We start from the raw sequence: 21015 nt of genomic DNA on the forward strand, positions 1-21015 counted from the left end.
AAGCTCCACAACAGCAACCCGCCGCCCCATCGTTTCCGGCTGCCCCTCGTCATTGTGATAGCACCACGAGAACCGCCTCTGCGCCCTGATCATCCTCATGCAAGGAATCGAGACGGGAGCTCTTAAATCGGCGCCAGTTTTGCCGTTTCTGCGCCACGGCCGCCGCACTCCGGCGATGATTTCGGCCGACCTCGACCTCCTCCGGCCAAACCGGGCCCGGCTACGTGTTCCTGGTATAGTTGCGCATCTCCTAGACATCGTTTCACATCGTTTTGCATCCGGGAAACCCTTCTTCACCATGTGCCGGCCGTCTCCTCCGCAGTTCCTCGACGCCGACGAGCCTCCGGCGACCTCCAACCGGCGGCGCCGCCTCCTCTTGGTCCGCCCCAACGAGGCGCACCTGACGCGCTCGTCCTCTCTTCCTGAAGCGCCGCCAAACGTCTCCGCGCGTCCATGCCGCCTTGTAGTTGGTCACCGCTGCCCCACGCGGCATCTTTTTCTGTCGAGCACGTTTCGTGCGCCCCGCAAGGTTGGCCACGTCGACCGCCACATGTCTGCGGGCCCCTCTCGTCAGCCTCTGCGGCTCGCCCCCCTCCCGGTGAGAAAAAGTTTGCCAGATCTAGATCTGGGCTTTTGCGAAAAAGCCCCCCTTCATGTCTGTTCCTCAACCCGTGGTCCCTGCCTCTTGTTCTTTTTCAGCAAACCCCCAGCACGTCTGGGAAAGCAACCCGGGCCCTCCGCCGCGTCAGCCGCCCCGTCAGCCCCTGGTCCCGCTTGTTAGCCACCCTGGCTAGCTTCCTCTCGGTGAGAAAAAGCCCCAGCCCTTCCGTTTTATCAGAAAATTCCAGAAAATGTCTATATGTTGTATAAATCATATCTTTTAAACCGTAACTCGAAATACAAAGTATTTTATATGAAAATTGATCAGAAAAATGTGCTGAACATGAATATGCCATTCATGCTTGCTGTTGCATCATGCATCATACAATTTCGTGCTAGTTCGCATTATCACCTAATATGTAACATATGGAATATGTGGGATATTGTATAAAGGTTGTCCCGGTTCCATTTAACTTTGATGTAGCTCACCCCTGCCATGTTTGCTATGCTAATCCACCCTTAAATTTGACGATAGAAAATGCAACTCCAACCTAATTTGTGTGTCCGGGGTTCCGACTCCGATTAATTTGGATAAGTTGCATCGCCGCATCATGTTTGCCATGCCATGCATATCATATCATGATCATGCTGATTCTTTTGCCGTAGTAGTAAGATGTGCATCCATTGCTTGTTGTAGTGATTTGCTTCTTCCCGGATAGGATCACGAAGTGGTGTGGTGAGATACGATGAGTTCTCCGGATGTTCCTCGGCAAGCTTTAACAGGCAAGCATTTTCCCTATACTCCTGTCCCTGCAGGAGTCGCTCACCTATTTTATTTTGCCTCCTCCCTTATGCTATCCTTGAGTTGCGTTCTTGTCACGTGTCCCTTCCACTTGTTACCTCAAGCAGCCTATATTGCCTCCACCAACCACCTACAGCTATTGTTTGGTTTCGGGTCTGCCTTGCGAGTCGTAGTGCATGCTAGTGTTGTTTATATCTCGTTACCGTTACCGCTATCTTATCGGGTTATCAGTTGGGAATCATGACACATGGTTTATGGATATATCTGTTGAGGGTATCATGGTTACTTGTTAATAGTTGTTAGTGGAGGCATCGGTGGGTCAGTTGCTCGTTTTATGATGGCTCACTTGTGTTTCCATGAAATCTAGGACCCTGAGTTCTTGTTATCTGTTCCGAGACTGAGCGCTCTAACCACACGTGGGTATGTTTATTGGGTCTCCCCTCGACCACTGCCGGAATCTACAGCCTTGTCCAGTGGACACAACTAGTTTGCAATATTTTACCATTTGTTGTTTGCGTGCATGCCAGCCTGTTACTTCTTTATCTTTGGGAAGCCCATGGGTGCCTTGTATCCCTTGTTTCTGGTATTCACGTATAGGTCGCGGAGCCTCTGTGAAGTGGTTTATCGCCCCAGTGTGTGTTTAAACCACCTAGCACGCTGGCGCACATAGCTAAGTCCACTTCGGAGATACGGCCGGACTTCGATACGGGTTCAACTTGGTTAGGTGGCTTCCTGGACATTGTTGTCGTGAAGGAGAGTGCGAGCCGTGATATCCACCTGTCGTAAGTGGGTCGAGCGGTGCGTGTGGGTACATTTGGGCAACCCCTGCAGGGTGTACATCTTATCGATAAGCCGTGTCCGCGGTTATGGACGACTTGGAGCTGTATGACTCGACCATAGACAACTTACACCTGCTTTTTAAATCATAATAACTTGCGTAGTAAGTTAGCACAACTCTAATAATAAATGGTTAAAACTTGACAACCGTGTGAGTGCCTTTGTAAGTACTTCTTGGCGAAGGGGGAACACATCGGCTGTGTTATGTTTGCAGAGTATACAACTGTTAGTTTATGCGCTCTCTCATCTTCTCTGATAGACGACTGCTGTAGAGTGTCTCTATAGGTTTTTAGTGCTTGCGCGCTGCCGCTTAACCCCACCATATTGCCTATGACGTTCCTCTTGCGTCCTCTAAGTCCCCTGCGTGCCTCAAGTACAAAGGACGACTGGTTGACGAATGCTTATACGTCTTGAAGTCTTGTTAAGTACGAACACGTACTTATTGCTGCTTCTACGGGACATAACCGGGCAGGTATGAAGATATGTTCGATGAAGACGACGCTAGCAAGGTTACCCTTCCGGCTTGGCCTGGCAGGGTTATGGACGCCATCGTTTATCTTCAGGACTCTTAGTCCAAATTTGTATCTTGTTCGTACTCGGACGTATTTGATCTTCTGTATGATTTGGATCTTGAGTTGTATATTTGTATCTTGACTCGTTGGAGTTGTTGTTGTAATATATGTATCTTGTGGGATCTATTGTAAACCTGTTGTAATGTTACTACTCGTGATTGATTCCACCCGCATCGCGTGCATGCTTCGGCGTGTACGAGGAGCTTGGTGGTGCGTCTCCTAAAGTCGATATCCTGCGGATTTCGGCAGATTCGCTGGGATCCTCATGGTACCGGTTTTGGGGCGTCACAAGTTGGTATCAGAGCATCAGGTTGACGGTACCCCACTAGTCCAGCCTGTAGGTGTTGACTGCCAAAACCCACCGGCGGGCAGCGGCCTTGTCAACACCGTAGAGCCGGGAAGAGCCTAGAGCTGCGGCTGGCTGAGACCCCTCCGAGCGACGGCCCGCAATGCTCTTCTGGTCACACGCGGCGTTGCGAAGTGCAAGGGCGTGCCACCTGACCTATACCTGGTCAGGAAGGTGATGGGGATGCCTCGCTTAGTTTCCTCCAGGGCATACATGTAAACATTAAATACGAGCCTCGATCGGCTCTCAGGTTATCCCGTGAATCGGCTCAAAGAGCCGATCCACCCATGATTCGTACGGGGTGCACGAATACTTGGTGGTCCTGCTTGATCAAGATGAAGCTAATGAGATCTACGACGATTTAGGGTTTTCACCGCATAATCGGATCATCCTACTCCAGGTTGGGCCTCGCGGCCACGCACGGTGCTCGTAAGCCGATCCTAAACAAGGCCTAAAAACCAACATGAAGTTGATCCTCGGAACATCCCGTTTAGGACTTGCGAACGCCACCCTACGTGCCACTGGATCCTCCCCCCCTTTGTAAGGCCTAACTATTGCGGATATTAAACTAATCCTTGTAGAACAAGGAGCAATCGTAACGGATCAGATCTACTAAATAATGATCAAGCGGGGTGCCGCCCCCACGCCCGAGATAGGCGTGAGGGCGGCTAGATATGCAAGGGTTGCACTACGTAAGCATGCTTAAACGAAGAACAATGCTAACCCTAACACATCTAATGATAACTACGTTGCTCGCCATCAAAAGCGCTTCAGTACGAGCAACGCATGAATAACGTGGGGCTTGTGCTGCCTAGATCGCAAGATGCGATCTAGGCAGCATGTCGCTTACCTGATAGAAACCCTCGAGACGAAGGAGTTGGCGATGCGCCGAGATTGGTTTGTTTTGGGGTTGAACGTGAGTTGTTGTTTATTCCATAAACCCTAGATACATATTTATAGTCCAGGGGACTTTCTAATGTGGGCGTGCACTAAACCGTGCACGAGTAAGATTCTATCTCTAAACTAAAATAGATCTAATATGTTACGGATACACGAGCAATTAAGCCCAACTTGGCATAACAGGCCGATTCATATAATTCTCCACGTATATTTCCTTAAGCCCATCTTGATTGCGGCCCACCTCTCGACTCGGTCAAATCTTGGTGATAACACATGCCCCCTGGTTTTGGAATTGGTAATTCCAAAATCACTCGCTTTCCTTCGCCGGGTCATGTCGTGGCGGAACCGTCGCGAGTATCCCTCATGATGATGCCTTGCCTTCTCAACTTCTCCGCGTGACTCTGGCAGTTTTTTTCTTTTTTAGGCACCACTTCCTCGGAAACTCGCTGTGGCATTGAATTTCCACTATATCCTCCTTCGATTTAACCGCTCCGAACAGTTCTCCTTTGTATCTCCTCCGCATTAGCACTCCAAAAACCCTCCCAGCCACCATGTCTTCCTCCTCCTCTGCCCCATCGGATCTTGCCAGCCAATCCTCCACGTCCCGTGAGCCGACGCCGGAGTACGATGCGGCGGCGGTCCACGCGGCCAACACCCGCCGCGCCATTGCAGCCGGAGAGGAGTCAGACCATGACTTCTCCATCTGGTCCGAGGACGACCAGTCCTTGACTGGACGGGAGAGCGACCTCCGCTTCCTCGCCGTTGGGGAAGCGGAGGAGGAGAGTGACGACGACAGCTTCTCCTGCGACTTCACCTCTTCCGGGGAGGAGGAGGAGCAGGAAGAGGAGGAGGAGGACATCGACGAGAGCTCCCCCGACGAGCCGCCGGCCAAGAGGTTCTGCCCTTGGCCGGGCAATCTTAGCGACTTCGACAGCGACGAGGACGACGCTGACGAAGAAGATGAAGACAACGAGGGCCCGGTTGGCGGCCATTGGAGCGATGACGAGCCCGCCGGGAGCAGCGCCGATAGTAGCGACGGCGGCGACGACGAGGGCAGTGATGGCCCATAGATAGGACCTTTAGAATAGGGCCAATAGTAGCAGATGGGGCAATGGATCCCCTAGTATTTCCCTTTTGAGAGCAATTAGCTCTTTATGTAAGAAATCTTATCTTAATCGATGAAGAACTTTTCCCCAATTTCGATTTTGCCGATTCCTTCTGAATTTAATTGAGCCGATTCTCTCTCCTACTGACCTTGCCGATTCGTCTCTTTTGCCAATGCGTAATGAGCCGATCGCACCGCATCGGTCCTTCGAAATTCACCCTTCTCTTCTTCAACTGATGATTTTCTGAATCTGGTGAAAAAATGCCGGATCTTCAGGCAACCCTTCGAACTTTTCCAACCAAACCCAATAACCCTTTTCAGTACCCATCATTGTGAAGAGGGTTGCGATGAAGGATCAACCGATGGTACACCCATCGGTTCTTTAAACAGAGTATCCACTAGGCCTGCTGCCCCCCGAGCCTCCCTCGAGCTTGCTGCCCCCCGAGCCTCACTCGAGGCGAGAATGTCAGAGGGAATGTGCCACGGCCGATTCTCTTTCTTCCTCCGACAGCCGATAATCTTCCGTTTCAGCTGAACTAGCCCCAAAGATTGGAAATCCTTAAAGGTTCCATTGTTTTGCTCCCTGGGGTAACAGAAGGCACCACTTGATAAACATTACTAAAGTCGATGGCTACGCATCGGCTGCCTCTCAATTCCACTAAACATTGTTTTTTTTTTTATTTGGCCGATTTTTCTTTAATCGGCCCCCAATGTTTCTTTGCACGTATGTTCTCACATGTTTATCTGCACCTGTTCATCTGATTATATGCCCCCCGAGCCGATACCTGCTGGATGACTGCAGATATCGGCTTGTATGGTTAGCCAGGGCACTTGTACGTCGGCTCCGCAAAAATCCGCGCTGACTCTCGTATGCCGACGTGGTCACGGTCCAGTAGATCTGTGCTAAACGCAAGCAGAACATGTGGTGGAAGTAATTTTGGCCGATTGCTGGAATCGGCCTCCATATTCATTGGAGAGCTGACTGAAGGTCCTGTAATGTCCCTTCATAAACTTTTTGGGGCCGATCACAAGGATCAGCCTCGCCTGGTTTGCTCATTGGTTTAGTCTTGCTATTCGGTTAGGGCTGGATAAAACCAACCCAACCTCCGACTTGATGCGCTTGCCGTCGTCCACCTTGAGTGCACCGTAGAGTCGTGGAGCACTAAGCTCTGTCGGCAAGACGAGTACCATGTTTGTACCAGCCGATGTCTCATCATCGGCTTTCCTCTGTTTGGGGCGCCACTCCATTTTCCGCGGACGACCCTCTTCATCCAGGGTTCGCTGAACCTTTGCAGCCAGATCAGGCCGTGCCTTCCTTAGCGTATGCAGGTACAATCTTTCGGCTTCCTCCAGGCCGCGCAATCGCTGAACCCTGCGCTTTTGGGAACGGCTGAGTCCGTCAGGGCACCACCTTGGCCGGTGGTACCTGTCTTCTTCCACTTCTCCCTCGTCTTCTGAATCCTTAATATCTGCCCAACGAGGTGACTCAGCGCGTTTGCTTTGTGGCGGGAGAGGCCCTAGGCGCTCGAACACAGACACGTTGGCTGCCTCCTTCTTTTTCTCGATTGCATTCAGGGCAATTGCCGATTGTGGGCAATCGGCTCATTCCTGAATCCCAGCAAGTGTCCGAAGAAGGGGCAGTCCCAATGTCTGGCGTTGTCATCTTGCTCCCTTGATGCTTCCGTGGCACAGCGCTCGTGCTCCTCCTCATCGCGATTCTGCCGACGATATCTTCTGGCTTCTCTAGCCAGACGATCTCTTCTATCATCGTAATTGGGCCGTCGGCGTTGGTCATACTGACTCACATATTTGTTGAGGAGGTGATTGGAGAGGGGTCGCTGATATCTTATATTCTTCACCTCTCCCTCGGTGACATAGCGCTTGCCATCATGACGGAGCCGATCGCGTGGAGCGGCCTCCTCTCGTATCCTTGCTATGAGAGCAGCTGCCCTCATCTCCATCTTTGCCGAGTGGTTTCCGGGTCCTACCATGTTGATGCTCGAACGAGGGACCCGGCCGGCAACCTTCGGGTAGGTGATTTCCACCATGTTAACGGCGGGGAAGGGTTGGGTGTCGACCTTCATGGCGTACTTGGTTGAAAATTAGCCGCCCCTTCTCTATCGCCGCTTGGATGTGCTGACGCCACACCCGGCAGTCGTTGGTGGCATGGGAAAGCGAGTTGTGGAATTTGCGGTATGGCTTTCCGTTTAGCTCTTTCGCCGTGGGGAACTTGAGACCTTCGGGAATCGTCAACTGTTTCTCCTTGAGCAGGAGGTCGAAGATTTGTTCGGTCTTGGTCACGTCAAAATCAAATCCCCGGGCGGCCCCGGTGGCTTTACCCATTTGCAGGCCACGGGGTTCCTCCCCGAGTCCACTCAGCCATCGCTATTTCTTGGTCTCCCGCAGGCACTTCATCTTCCTCCGTATCGACCATAACTACCGCACGCTTGAACTTGTCTTGGTACAGGTCGGGGTGGCGCTGTTCATATGCTCGATAGTTTCGAACCATGTGCGCCGCCGAGGGATAATCTGCTTGGGAGGCCATGTCTTTAAGCTGTGTTGCAAGGCCTGCTATCGCCAACTCGATCGCTTCCTTTTCGGTTATACGAACCGAATAACATCGGTTCCTAAGATTCCTGAAGCGCTGGATGTATTCCGTCACCGTTTCCCCGCGCTTCTGACGTAGTTGTGCTAGATCGGCAATGCCAGACTCGGAAGCTTCTGAATGGTATTGCATATGGAACTGTTCTTCCAATTGCTTCCAAGACCGGATGGAGTTTGCTGGCAAAGAGGTGTACCATCCAAAAGCCGATCCCGTGAGGGACTGTGAAAAGAGCCTCACGCGTAGCTGATCCGAAACTGAAGCCGGTCCTAGTTGAGCCAAATATCGGCCGACGTGCTCGATGGAGCTGGAGCCATCTGATCCGCTGAATTTGGAGAAGTCGTGGAGCCGATATTTAGGTGGCAGCGGGATCATCTCGTAATCGTCGGGGTACGGCTTGGAATAGCCGACTCGCCCTTCTTTTCGGCATCATGCCGAACTGGTCTCTCGGTATGGTACCGATCTGATCCGCTGTGTCTGGCCGTAGGAGTTGCACTCGAGGATTCGCCGGGGTGGCGTACTTGGCCAGCCATGTTTGCTTTTCCAGCTGCGGGCCAGCCTGCGGGAGCTGGGCTCGGGAGTTTCGTCGGTGTGGCGCATTTAGTTAGCCACGTCCGCTTCTCAAGCTCGTCGCCGACGTTCCTCCTGTCTTCGCCGGAGTCCCCGATGTTGTGGCCTGGTTTGTGAGTGCCCAGTCACCACAATCCGGCACATACATACACGCGTATCCTTGAGGGATCTCCTTAGGCGCCTCCATTAAGAACTGGTAGTCACTACGGTCGCCACCAATCCTGTAGACGAGGAATGCCGGTGTAGTCGGCACTTCAGCGAGTGCTGCCAATGCATATGGCAGCGGTGGACGGGACCGGAGTGGCAACTCTCCTTGATGAGTCCCGAGAGCTGGTCCCGACGGCGAGTACCGGTGGCTCATGATCTCTCGGATCACGCGCGAGCGACACGCTCCAACACGTTGACCAAGTTCTCGAGTGGCGGTGTAGCGAGTGAGCCACCGGGTAGTTGATCTCCTGCCGCAGACCCCTAGTGCGTTCCTCCGACGGGGTAGAGAGGTCTATCCCATCGAGCGCACCTTGCGGTGAGAACCCCTTCCATCTGATGCCATGGGAACGGGTTCTCTGAAAAGAGCCGATGAGGTCGGCTTCGAGGGTGGCCTTGATCTCGTTGTATTGCTTCTTGAGGTCGTCGGGCGGATCCTCGTAGGTGATCGGCGTGCCGTCCGCCATCTCGGATGTAGATGGCGATGTGGTTGATGTAGACGATTGTCCCACCGGGCGTGCCGAGAATGTGTTGACTGCCAAAACCCACCGGCGGGCAGCGGCCTTGTCAACACCGTAGAGCCGGGAAGAGCCTAGAGCTGCGGGCTGGCTGAGACCCCTCCGAGCGACGGCCCGCAATGCTCTTCCGGTCACACGCGGCGTTGCGAAGTGCAAGGGCGTGCCACCTGACCTATACCTGGTCGGGAAGGTGATGGGGATGCCTCGCTTAGTTTCTCGCAGGGCATACATGTAAACATTAAATACGAGCCTCGATCGGCTCTCGGGTTATCCCGTGAATCGGCTCAAAGAGCCGATCCACCCATGATTCGTACGGGGTGCACGAATACTTGGTGGTCCTGCTTGATCAAGATGAAGCTAATGAGATCTACGACGATTTAGGGTTTTCACCGCATAATCGGATCATCCTACTCCAGGTTGGGCCTCGCGGCCACGCACGGTGCTCGTAAGCCGATCCTAAACAAGGCCTAAAAACCAACATGAAGTTGATCCTCGAAACATCCCGTTTAGGACTTGCGAACGCCACCCTACGTGCCACTGGATCCTCCCCCCCTTTGTAAGGCCTAACTATTGCAGATATTAAACTAATCCTTGTAGAACAAGGAGCAATCGTAACGGATCAGATCTACTAAATAATGATCAAGCGGGGTGCCGCCCCCACGCCTGAGATAGGCGTGAGGGCGGCTAGATATGCAAGGGTTGCACTACGTAAGCATGCTTAAACGAAGAACAATGCTAACCCTAACACATCTAATGATAACTACGTTGCTCGCCATCAAAAGCGCTTCGATACGAGCAACGCATGAATAACGTGGGGCTTGTGCTGCCTAGATCGCAAGATGCGATCTAGGCAGCATGTCGCTTACCTGATAGAAACCCTCGAGACGAAGGAGTTGGCGATGCGCCGAGATTGGTTTGTTTTGGGGTTGAACGTGAGTTGTTGTTTATTCCATAAACCCTAGATACATATTTATAGTCCAGGGGACTTTCTAATGTGGGCGTGCACTAAACCGTGCACGAGTAAGATTCTATCTCTAAACTAAAATAGATCTAATATGTTACAGATACACGAGCAATTAAGCCCAACTTGGCATAACAGGCCGATTCATATAATTCTCCACGTATATTTCCTTAAGCCCATCTTGACTGCGGCCCACCTCTGACTCGGTCAAATCTTGGTGATAACAGTAGGATAACCTTGCCAACGGTCGTTGAGTTTAGAGAGTCCAAACTATTTTCTAAAATTCGTTGGATAGTTCTGACTAGCTCTGATTTTTCTCCTTACCTCGATTCTTTCTCTTCTTATCTTTACGAGTTTTGATTCTTCTCTCTTATCTGAGTTTTCTGAGTCTTAGTTCTTTACGCGGGTTGGACGATCTTTGCCCCTCACCTATTAGGTCCGATCTTTGAAGGATCCCGACGGAAGTGCATCATCAACAACGGAACAATGACTTCTTGTTAGTGGTGTCGAGAAGATCAACACATCGACAAAAGAAGGTTCCATGCCGTGGTCGGGTAATGGTCAACCTGGTACAAGAAGATCCGATAGTTTAACCAACTCCCCCTTGGCTTGACGTGGGATCTCGGGGCGCGATCCCTTGCTAGTGGTGTCGATTGTAGCGACCCAGGAAAATAACCCCTATTAGATTTGTTTGTGCCTTTTCTTTTGTGTATCATCATGGCATATGCATCGTATCATTCATAAGATTTTATCCAATAAAAATTATTTCTAAATAAAAACTATTTTCTTTTCCCTCTCATATGGTTTCTATATAAACCCCCCTTGCCTTTTCTTCTAAAACAAAGCCCTAAAACCAATACTACAAAACAAAATAAAATACTTTCAGATATTTTCATACTTGAAAATAAAATTGGTTTTGTTCTATTTTGAATTTGCACCCTAACCTCTAACCAGGCCACCCCTCCCTCTGGCATTCTTCTTTTCTTCCACCGGCGGCCCAGCTTCCTCTCTCCCTCTCCCAACGCACGGCCCGAGTCCAGGCCAGCTTCGGCGGCCCGAATACCCCTTCACGTTTCCTCCTCTCTTTTCTCCCCTCACGCTCCTCACGCACCATCCTGGACAGCGACAGTGCCGTGCGCCACCACCGCGCCCTCCTTCACGTGCTCCCCTCTCCACCTTTATCCCTGGACGCACCTCCACCACATGATCCTCTCCCTGGAACCCTAGCCTCCCTTCCTCCTCTCCTCCCTCGCGCTGCCATCCCCTTTTCCTACGAGTACCGAGAAGCTCCACAACAGCAACCCGCCGCCCCATCATTTCCGGCCGCCCCTCGTCGTTCTGAGAGCACCACGAGAACCGCCTCTTCGCCCTGATCATCCTCATGCAAGGAATCGAGTCGGGAGCTCTTTAATCGGTGCCAGCTTCGCCGTTTCTGCACCACGGCCGCCGCACTCCAGCGATGATTCCGGCCGACCTCGACCTCCTCCGGCCAAACCGGGCCCGCCTACGTGTTCCTGGTATAGTTGCGCATCTCCTAGACATCGTTTCACGTCGTTTTGCATCCGGGAAACCCTTCTTCACCATGTGCCGGCCGTCTCCTCCGCAATTCCTCGACGCCGACAAGCCTCCGGCGACCTCCAGCCCACGGCGCCGCCTCCTCTTGGTCTGCCCCGACGAGGAGCACCCGGCGCGCTCGTCCTCTCTTCCTGAAGCGCCGCCAAACGTCCCTGCGCGTCCATGCCGCCTTGCAGTTGGTCACCGCCGCCCCACGCGGGAAGACAACCTCAGTGGGAAGTTACTGCAGGTCTGAGAGGAAAGCTAGGAGCCCCAATTTGGGAAACCATATGGTTTTCTGTGAAGGGGAACAATTGGAGGGATGGAATAACCAAAGCCATGCAAGAAGCACTTGCCCGTGTATGTGGACAGAATGTGAACAAGATCAAGAACACTCGTTTCTTTTACTACCCAAGACATGACCCCATGGGAAGGCCAATAACCATGCCACCGCACCCAGAGATGAACCACTATGTTGCATACCTGGACTTTATGCTATACAAGACCCGCAAGGAGTTGGACAACGTTTGCGCCTTTCGCCAAGCACATTACCAATGAAGACGAAGAATCTGCTATTCCGAATGAAGAGTAGTATCACTAGAGCACTCTCGTAGGCGTGAGTTTGTATCTGTCCCCTTGTATCGTAGAGCGAATGAATGGTTCTTAAAACCAACGGTGTGTTAGCTTTGTAATATGTGATGTTTGGTATGAATGAAAAAGTGTTGTTGGTTTTTACCCCCTCAACACTACTCAAGTTTTCAAGTTTTGAACTTTTCAAACATAAACCAAACAAGCCATAGAAAATTCCCTCTTATCGCATGATCTACCTCAAATGTTCAGATGGCCCCACCAACCCGCAGCACCAACCAGGATGCAATGCTGCAAATGCTGCAGATGATGATGGCAGATCGAGAAGTAGAAAGAGCTGAGCGACAAGCCAACCTTGTCGTACTGCAGCAGTTAGCTCAGAACAACCAAGGCCACGTAAACCATGATCATCCTGGATGTAAGATGAAAAATTTCCAGAACACTAATCCCCCAATGTTTAGCAAGACAGAAGAGCCCCTAGATGCTGATGACTGGCTCCAAACAATGGAGAACAACCTAGAAGTTGCAGGAGTAGAAGCTGCAGAGAAAGTACTGTTCGCCACCCACTAGCCCGTGCAATGAATGCTGGACAAATGATCACCTGGGAAGACTTTAAGCTCAAGTTCAGCAAGTACCATGTGCCCAGGGTTTGATTAAGAAGATGAGAGACAAGTTCCGGGAACTCAAGCAAGGAAGGATCTCCGTGGTGGAATACCGCGACAGATTCCTCACTCTGTCAAGGTACGCCCCGGATGAGACCGACACCAACGAGAAGAGGAAGGAAAGATTTCTGAATGGACTACATGATGAGATGCAAACTGTGTTAGTGAACAATCTGTTTGCTAACCTGGAAGCCCTTGTGGCCTCAGCCATACAGATGGAAGGGAAGCTGCATCAAGCCAATGAGAACCGCAAGAGCAGGATGATGAATCAGAATGGACCCAATAATACACAGAAGTACTGCAACAATTCATCTGGAGGATTTACCCAAGACACAATAAGCCACCTGCTCAGACATACCGCCCAAACTACACCACCAATAATGGAGGACACCCGAAGCCCGGAGGCAACAACCACAACAACAACAACAACAACAACAACAGCAACAACAACAGCAACCACACCAACAACAACAACAACAACAACCACCCCAATGGTAACAACAACAGCCCCAATACTGCCCCAAGGACTGGAAGCAATGCAACCCCCATTGCCCCAAAGGACAAGTCAACTGTGACTTGTTATGAATGTGGAACTGTGGGTCACTACTCCAATGAGCGCCCCAAGAAACTCGCTAAGACTGCCCCCAATACCGCTGCACCTGCCCAGCAACAGCGCCACTTTGTAGCTAGAAGGAACCCGAACAACTGCAACAGCCGTCTCTACCACATGAGTGCCACAGAAGCCCAGGAAGCACCCCAAGCCATGGAGAGTATGTTTTCCTGTTAACCCAATTGCCCAATCTCTCTTAGGTTCCTAACTTTTCTTAAATCTCGGGACGAGATTTTGTTTAAGGGGGAAGGGTTTGTAACATCCCAAATTTTAAAACAAAGAGAAAATGAATTTCCCTATTTCCAAAAATAAGAACCAACAAAAACTTTTATTGAATAAGGTGCTATGCATAGTGCTCATGCTTGATCCTTGTGTTATTGCCATGATGATTGCTTGAGTGCTTATCAAATAGAACCAAAGAAGAACAAATAAAAAGAAAATAAAATCAAAGGTGAGGCATATGTGGGCTTATGGCCATTTCTCCAATAATGGCCTATGACCTATTTACTTTACCCAAATGGTAAAACCCTCCGTCAACCCAACCATCATCAAATGAAACCAAAACCATGATCTTTTGGATCAAAGAGAAATAAATGAAAATAAAATAACACTACATATGTGCTTATGGCCAATTTTGCAAATCTTGAACCTAGGCCAATTTGACTTGTGTCAATGGTTGGGTAATGTTACTAAACAACTAAGAACAACTTTTGAATAAAAGAAACTCAAATCAAATCAAAAGAAATAGCAAATTCTACTCACATATGATAATGGTCAAAACTGCCATTTATATCTTGACACCTACTTTGAGCCCCTGTATTAATATATTCTTAAACCAAACTCTCCCAAATCTTTCCACCTCATCCAAGATCTCATCAATATGAACAACTTTGGTCAAGACCACCCCTGTAAATTCTTTGTAGATTTCAAAATATCATCAACCAAAGTAGCAACACCAAAACAGATTCTAGATTATGTCACTTTTGGTTTTTCACAAATCAACTCAATTTTGCACACCACCACCACAATTGTGTTCCAAATATTGTGTGAATCAAATCCACCAAAAATCATTGCAAAATTCCAAAATTTTCTTCATTTGGTCGAGCACCTTGTGTGCAAAACCCTGCCAACTCAATACATGCTATAAACAGTTCGGTATTTGCCTAAACCATCGACCATAAGTCAGCATAAACACTCTCCTTGAACCCCTGGACCAAAGCCAAGCCTCAGAGACCAAGTACATGCATGATCTCATGCAGGACAAGGCCATGCAGTGGCATGACACGCCCTCTCCATGCCACTCTTCTCTCCACTCACCTCCACCGTGCATCACCATGTCCTCTGACTTCTACACAACCTGCTGATCACGCTGGACACCTCACCTGGCCAGTAGACGCTCTGCACCGTCGATAACACAACATGACCATGACGTCCAGCACGCGCTAGGACGCGCACGGACACGCCCCGGAGCGCGCCAGAGCATCGTCGCCCCACGTCACGCTCGTCCTCCCCTCGCCCTCTCCGCGCGCCAGCAGCAACGCCACGACACTAGGAGACTCCCAGACACGCTCACCTGCCCGCGCGAACGCTGACGACGCCACCGTCGCCAACGTCCGCTGCGGTACTGCAAGCTTTCGTCAACATCTCGCGCGCGTCACTGCATGGTTTTCCCCGCCGTCAAGCCCGTCGTGACCGCACTGACATCGCCAACCCGCCTGCGTCATCGCCCAACTCCCTGCGCCCTGTAGTCGCATCGCCATGGCAGACTTCATCCTTGCGCCTCGGCCTCGCCTAGCCACTATAAAAGGAGGCCTTTCCCTCCTCGATTCTGCACACCATTCGCCTCCTCTCCTCTCCTTGACCCTCCTCGAGCCCCACCGCTTCCCAATTTCATCGGTAGATAGCCAATTTGATCACCAGAGTCCGTGGAGCCGCCGCAGAAGCCGCCGGAGCTAGGAGCCGCCCCTGGAGACGCCACTTGTACCAGGCGAACTGCCGTCGTCCACAACATCGCCGCGCATCCTCGCCGACGATCTCCGGAGCGCCGGTGAGCGGCCAACCCCCTGCCCTCGCCGCGGCCAGTACTCAATCTCGTCGGAGATGACGATGGCCATGAGCCGTCCGATCTGATTCTAATCCTGTGTCCCAGATTGATCGATACCGCTGTTTAAGTCCCACTGACGCGTGGACCCCGCCGTCAGGCGGCCTGCTCGTGTTGTACGCGAAGTGGGCCGGCCCAATTCCTTTTTCTCTCTGCAGCCCAATTTCTTTCCCGCGCGAGCCCAACCGTTTGAAATCAAATAATTCGATTTAATTCAAATTCCTTACTGATGCCATGTTCAAAATTGAATAGAATCAAATCCACTGAACCAAATTTGATGAATTTTATATATTTGGAAAGCTTATGAAATTATCTAAACAACCACACTGGTCTCAACCCTAGATTCATTGTAGAACTAATGTAGTAAAAATAACAAGGAAGGGCCTTTTCAAACTTCAAACATTTATTAAAAATCAACCATAACTGATTTTGAGTTGATTCCAACCATAAACACTGTTCTCAACCCTAGATTTCACATTTCATATTGTCTATCTGAATATGTAAAAATATAACATGTCTTCTTCATATGATCATGGGCTAGAATATATAATGGCTATGTGGCTATTTCTAGACCATGTAAATTATCCAAAATTATTTATTAAATAGTATGAGAGGTATCCTCTCATTTAAATCTTTGTCTCAAGTAATTCAACATGAGGTAGTGACCTTGGTCTATATAATCTCATTTGGTATTATTTGGTGATATTAAATTATTACTAAGGTATTGTTAAATTGCATGAGGTGTAATACCTTATTTAAATCATTTTCCCAAATAATAGATATGAAGTGTTGACCTTGGTCAACCTGTATTCATACCTTATTATTATTTGAGGAAATTAAATCTTAACAAGATTCAATAAGAGGAAATTATTTCTCAAAGAACATAAGTAACAACCCTAATAATTATTTCAATGAGAGGAAATTACTTTTCTTAAAAAGAAAAAAAAGTCAACCAACATGTGAATAATGTTGTGATGCTAGAATAGCTTTTGTGAACCATTTGTGTGCTTAGCCTAGCCTCAAGATATGTTTGGTGATTGTATAACTCGTATTCGTTTATAGACGCTAGTACCGAGGAGTACCAGGAGGAGGAGGTCTACTTTGAAGAAGAGGAAGAGAACTTTGACCACTGTACCACTCAAGGCAAGCTATACTCTTTCAAGCTACCTTAGTGCAAAGCTCTCCTAGAGCAAGGCACTCTTACATAATACTTTATGCTTAATGACCCCAATCCAAGTTTTTACCTTACAAGCTTTTGAGTTTGGTTTATCAAAGTCTAATTTTGATTCATAATTCACTTGGTCTAGATATGAAGTAGGACAAGAGCATCAAATTTAGCCTAGAGCAATACAAGCTAATTAGCACCCCTCATGACTAGTTGCTAGTGCTAAAAACTAAAAGTGACTACTCTAGATGTGGAACATGTGAAATAAAATGACTTTAAAAACCTTGGAATGATGAGTCATTCTATTGAAAGATTTTCAAGGTGAATATGACTTGAATGACTTGATGAATTGGATAAAAACTGATGGTTGGGTTCGGATGCGATACCATACCAATTTTATAAGTACCCCCACAATACCTGATTATGGGTAGGGCTTAACTGGAAGTTTATGTATCTTAGTATGGGTTCCCTCTAAACAAGCGTCATAGGGGTTATGCCGAGGCTGCCTCCGTTGAAAGTGAAATGATGTGAAATGACGTGAAATGAGGTGAATGTCCGGCCCAAGCACCGTGCGGTTCCCAGAGTTGACGGTTTGTCTTCACTCGGGAGGCCAAGCTCATGGGGAGAGGTGCCTATACTAGGATATGTAAGTGAAAGGTTATGGTTGATGATCCGCATACCGAGTATGATTATTCGGAGGTTATCCCTGACGGATGTAATCAAAAGTTGTGGCACAAGTGTACAACCTCTGCAGAGTGTAAACCTATTCGAATAGCCGTGTCCACGGTTATGGACGGTTGGAAAGGCCATACTGTTCCGTCATCAGAACTTTTGAAAATTTGACGGGTTACTTGTGACTTGAACTTGAACGGTGAACTTGACATGATCACAACAGTGTTGTGGGAATTACACTAATGTTCCCACTTGAGCTAGTTAGACAAATGAAGAGTCTTTTACTACTAAGTGCTTATGAAATAAAACTGGCTTTATGCAAATAAACCTAGAGCTTAGAAACCCATTACTATAGTTGATAGTGCTTACACTAGTATTAGTTTGCGAGTACTTTAAAGTACTCATGGCTTTGTCCCTGGCTGTTCAAATGGCCAGACTATGAAGAGGAGTACCAGAACCAGGTAGATGGCAGCAGGACGTCTATGATAACTAGGACTACTCCTGACGTCAAGCGTTGCCTGTGGAACAGATGGACCGCAACCGCTACTTCGCTTCCGCTATGTGTTTTGTAATTGGATCTCTAGATCCACTATGTTGTAAGACTGGATCATGTGATCCCTTGTTGTAAGACGATTATGGTTTGTAATGAATGATGTTCTGTGATATCAATCTATTATGTCTCGCAAAAACAATATTCCTGGGATTGCGATGTATGGCATAATAGGCATCTGGAATTAAAAATCTGGGTGTTGACACAGGTTCAGGTGATCAAGGCCAAGCTCCAGGACATGGGGATGTAGGTCAGAGGTGAGTGGAGAGAGGGGTTGGCATGAGGAGTGGCATGAGGGTGACATGGGTTGGCTACGGATCTTCCATGCTTTTTTCTTGGGCTAGGAGGGCAATGCAATCTTTAGGGAGGTGAGGCTAGGGTATGTGACATGGTTGGCAAGACTAGGGAGAGTTACCGCATGCACAAAAGATCATGGCCAACATGAGTGACAGATGCCATGACATAGGGAGACACTTTGGCCATGGTGAGCATGGCAAGGCATGATGATTTTGTTTGAGAGTTGTTAGAGTACCATGTCCACTATAGATGAGCACCAGAAAAGTGGAGTGAGGTGATGCATAGTGGGTAGGAATAGTGGTTGTACCTTTTAATTAAATAACTTGATCACCATATGCTGGATGCAAATGGTCATATTTGTATTTGAATTTGGCCAAAATACTTTATGGGTGTGAATCTAAATAAAGTTTGGCATCACTTGGTTTGAAAATTGGAGTGGGTTTGTGAAAAAAATCCAAATTTGGGGTAATCTAGAATCTGATTCAAAGTTGCTACTTTGCATGCAATTTATAAGAATTTGAAAATAGTTCTGCAAGGTTGGCAAGCTCCAAAGTGATCACTGTAACATCCCAAATTTTCAAACAAAGAAGAAAATGAATTTCCTTTTTCCAAAAATGAGAACCAACAAAAACTTTTATTACATATGGTGCTATGCATAGTGCTCACACCAAATACTTGTGTTATTGCCATGATTGTTTGTTATTACACTGAACATAATTCCAAAACCCTAAATCCTAACCTTCTCAAAACCAAATAGGTCAAATGTGAAAAAACTAAAATAAAATAAAAAGACATATGTGGGCTTATAGCCCTAGTATGCAAATCTTGACTAATACCATTCTTACTTTTCTCAATAGTGGTGAACCATTGTTAGACCCCACTAATACCTAGACCATGCCTAAGTGAAGCAAAGAAAAGGAAAATAAGAAATTAAGAAAAATGCACTTCATCACATATATGTGGCTGTGGCCAAGTTTGCAAATCTTTAACCTAGACCCTTTTGGCTTGCACCATTAGTTGTAAATGGTTAATAAACACTTATAAATCCTTTTGGAATCAAAGAAACTCAAATCAAATGAAATTTGAAATAAAATTGAGCTCACATACAATTATGGTCAAAATGGCAATTCTTAGCCTAATGCCCTCTTTGAGCCCCTGGTTTGGAAGGTTGTTAAACTAAACATTACCAATTCTTTGCACCTCATCCAAGACAAGATCAAGATGAACAACTTTGCCCAAAACCATCACCACAAATTCTTTCTCAAATTCAAATGGTGAGCAAGCAAAGTGGAGACCTTGAAGCATATGTAAGATCATATGTAATTTGGATTTTTGCAAATCACTTCAAATTTGACCACCACCACCACCATTCTACTGCAAATAATATATGATTCAAACCCACCAAAATTCACTCAAAAATTCCAAAGTAAAGGGCTTGCGGCCATTCTCTCAAACACCTTGTGAGCAACAATCTGCCAACCTCATACATTGAATTGTCCAGCAGTTCTTAGCCTCACTCTTCAGCCCTAGGTCATCCTTGGTACCTCTCTGACCCCTCTTCTCAGTGCCAAGCAGAATAGACAAGGTTTGGGTATATGGCATCATCATTTTCTTGACCAAACTAACCATGGCGTGGCATGGCATGACCTCACCATGCCATCTCTCTCCCTGGCCCTCCCCAGCATGCACCACCGTGTCACACTTGCTCCTCTCACTCTCCTGATCAACCTAGCCACCAGCCTCGACAAATTCGTGCACTGCACTAGCCAGAAAACATGACGCCCAGACGTGCCCAGGCGTGCACGCGCGCGCCAGAGCGTGCACGGCGAGCGCCACGGACACGCCCAGAGCATATGTCGCCCCACCAGCTCGCGTCACCTCTGCCCTTGCTCTCTGCGCCAATTGCTTCGCGACGTCACCGCGCACCGCCCAGACACGGCCATTGGCCCGCGGGAACGCCGTAGACGACGCCCACTTCGCCGACGTCCACCGCGGTACTGGCCGCTCCCATCACGCGCCAGAGCTCGTCTCTCCCTCGTTTTCAACGCAATCAAGCACTGCATCATCGCCAGAGCCTCGCCAACCCCGCCGCGTCATCGCCAGGCCACCAGCTCCCCTGTAGACGCGTCGTTGTCGATGAGCTCATCGCCGCGCCACGGCCTCTCCTCGATGCTATAAAAGGGGCACTCCCCGCTCCCAATTGACCACACCCATCGCTTCCTCTCTTCTCTCTGAGTCGCCCAGCCATCTCTCCATTCCACATTGCCACCACAGCTCACCAATTGCTTCCTCGCTGCCGCGCTCCGCCGCAGAAGCTCACTGGAGTTAGAAGCCATCCCCAGAGACGCCACCGCTACCAGGAGGACCGCCGTCTTCGACAACGTCGCTGCGCACATCGCCGTTGACCGCCGGAGCTCTGTCGCGCTCGCCAACCGTCCACCGTCGCCACCAGTAAGCCTCCTCTCGCCGGAGACGACCATGTCTCTGGGCCGCTCGATCTCTCCCTAATCGTGCGGCTCACAATCAACATACCGTTTCGCTGGGTGACAAGTGGCCCTTCACCTGTCAGGCGGCCCGCTCACGCGAGACGTGCAGCTGGGTTGGCCCAGTTCTTTTCCCCTCTGTTCAGCCCGTTTAGTTTCCCGCCTAGGCCCATAATTCAAATTCGTTTAAATCCTTTTTGGCTTCAAATTCAATATTGGCACTCACTTATAATTTGAATAATTAGAAATCCACTCAGCCAAATTTAGTGAATTTTATATTGTTAGAAAGCTTATGAAAAGACATAACCAACCACAC

The sequence above is a fragment of the Lolium rigidum genome, chromosome 2 (genome assembly GCF_022539505.1).
Source record: "Lolium rigidum isolate FL_2022 chromosome 2, APGP_CSIRO_Lrig_0.1, whole genome shotgun sequence".
Lineage (NCBI taxonomy): Eukaryota > Viridiplantae > Streptophyta > Magnoliopsida > Poales > Poaceae > Lolium > Lolium rigidum.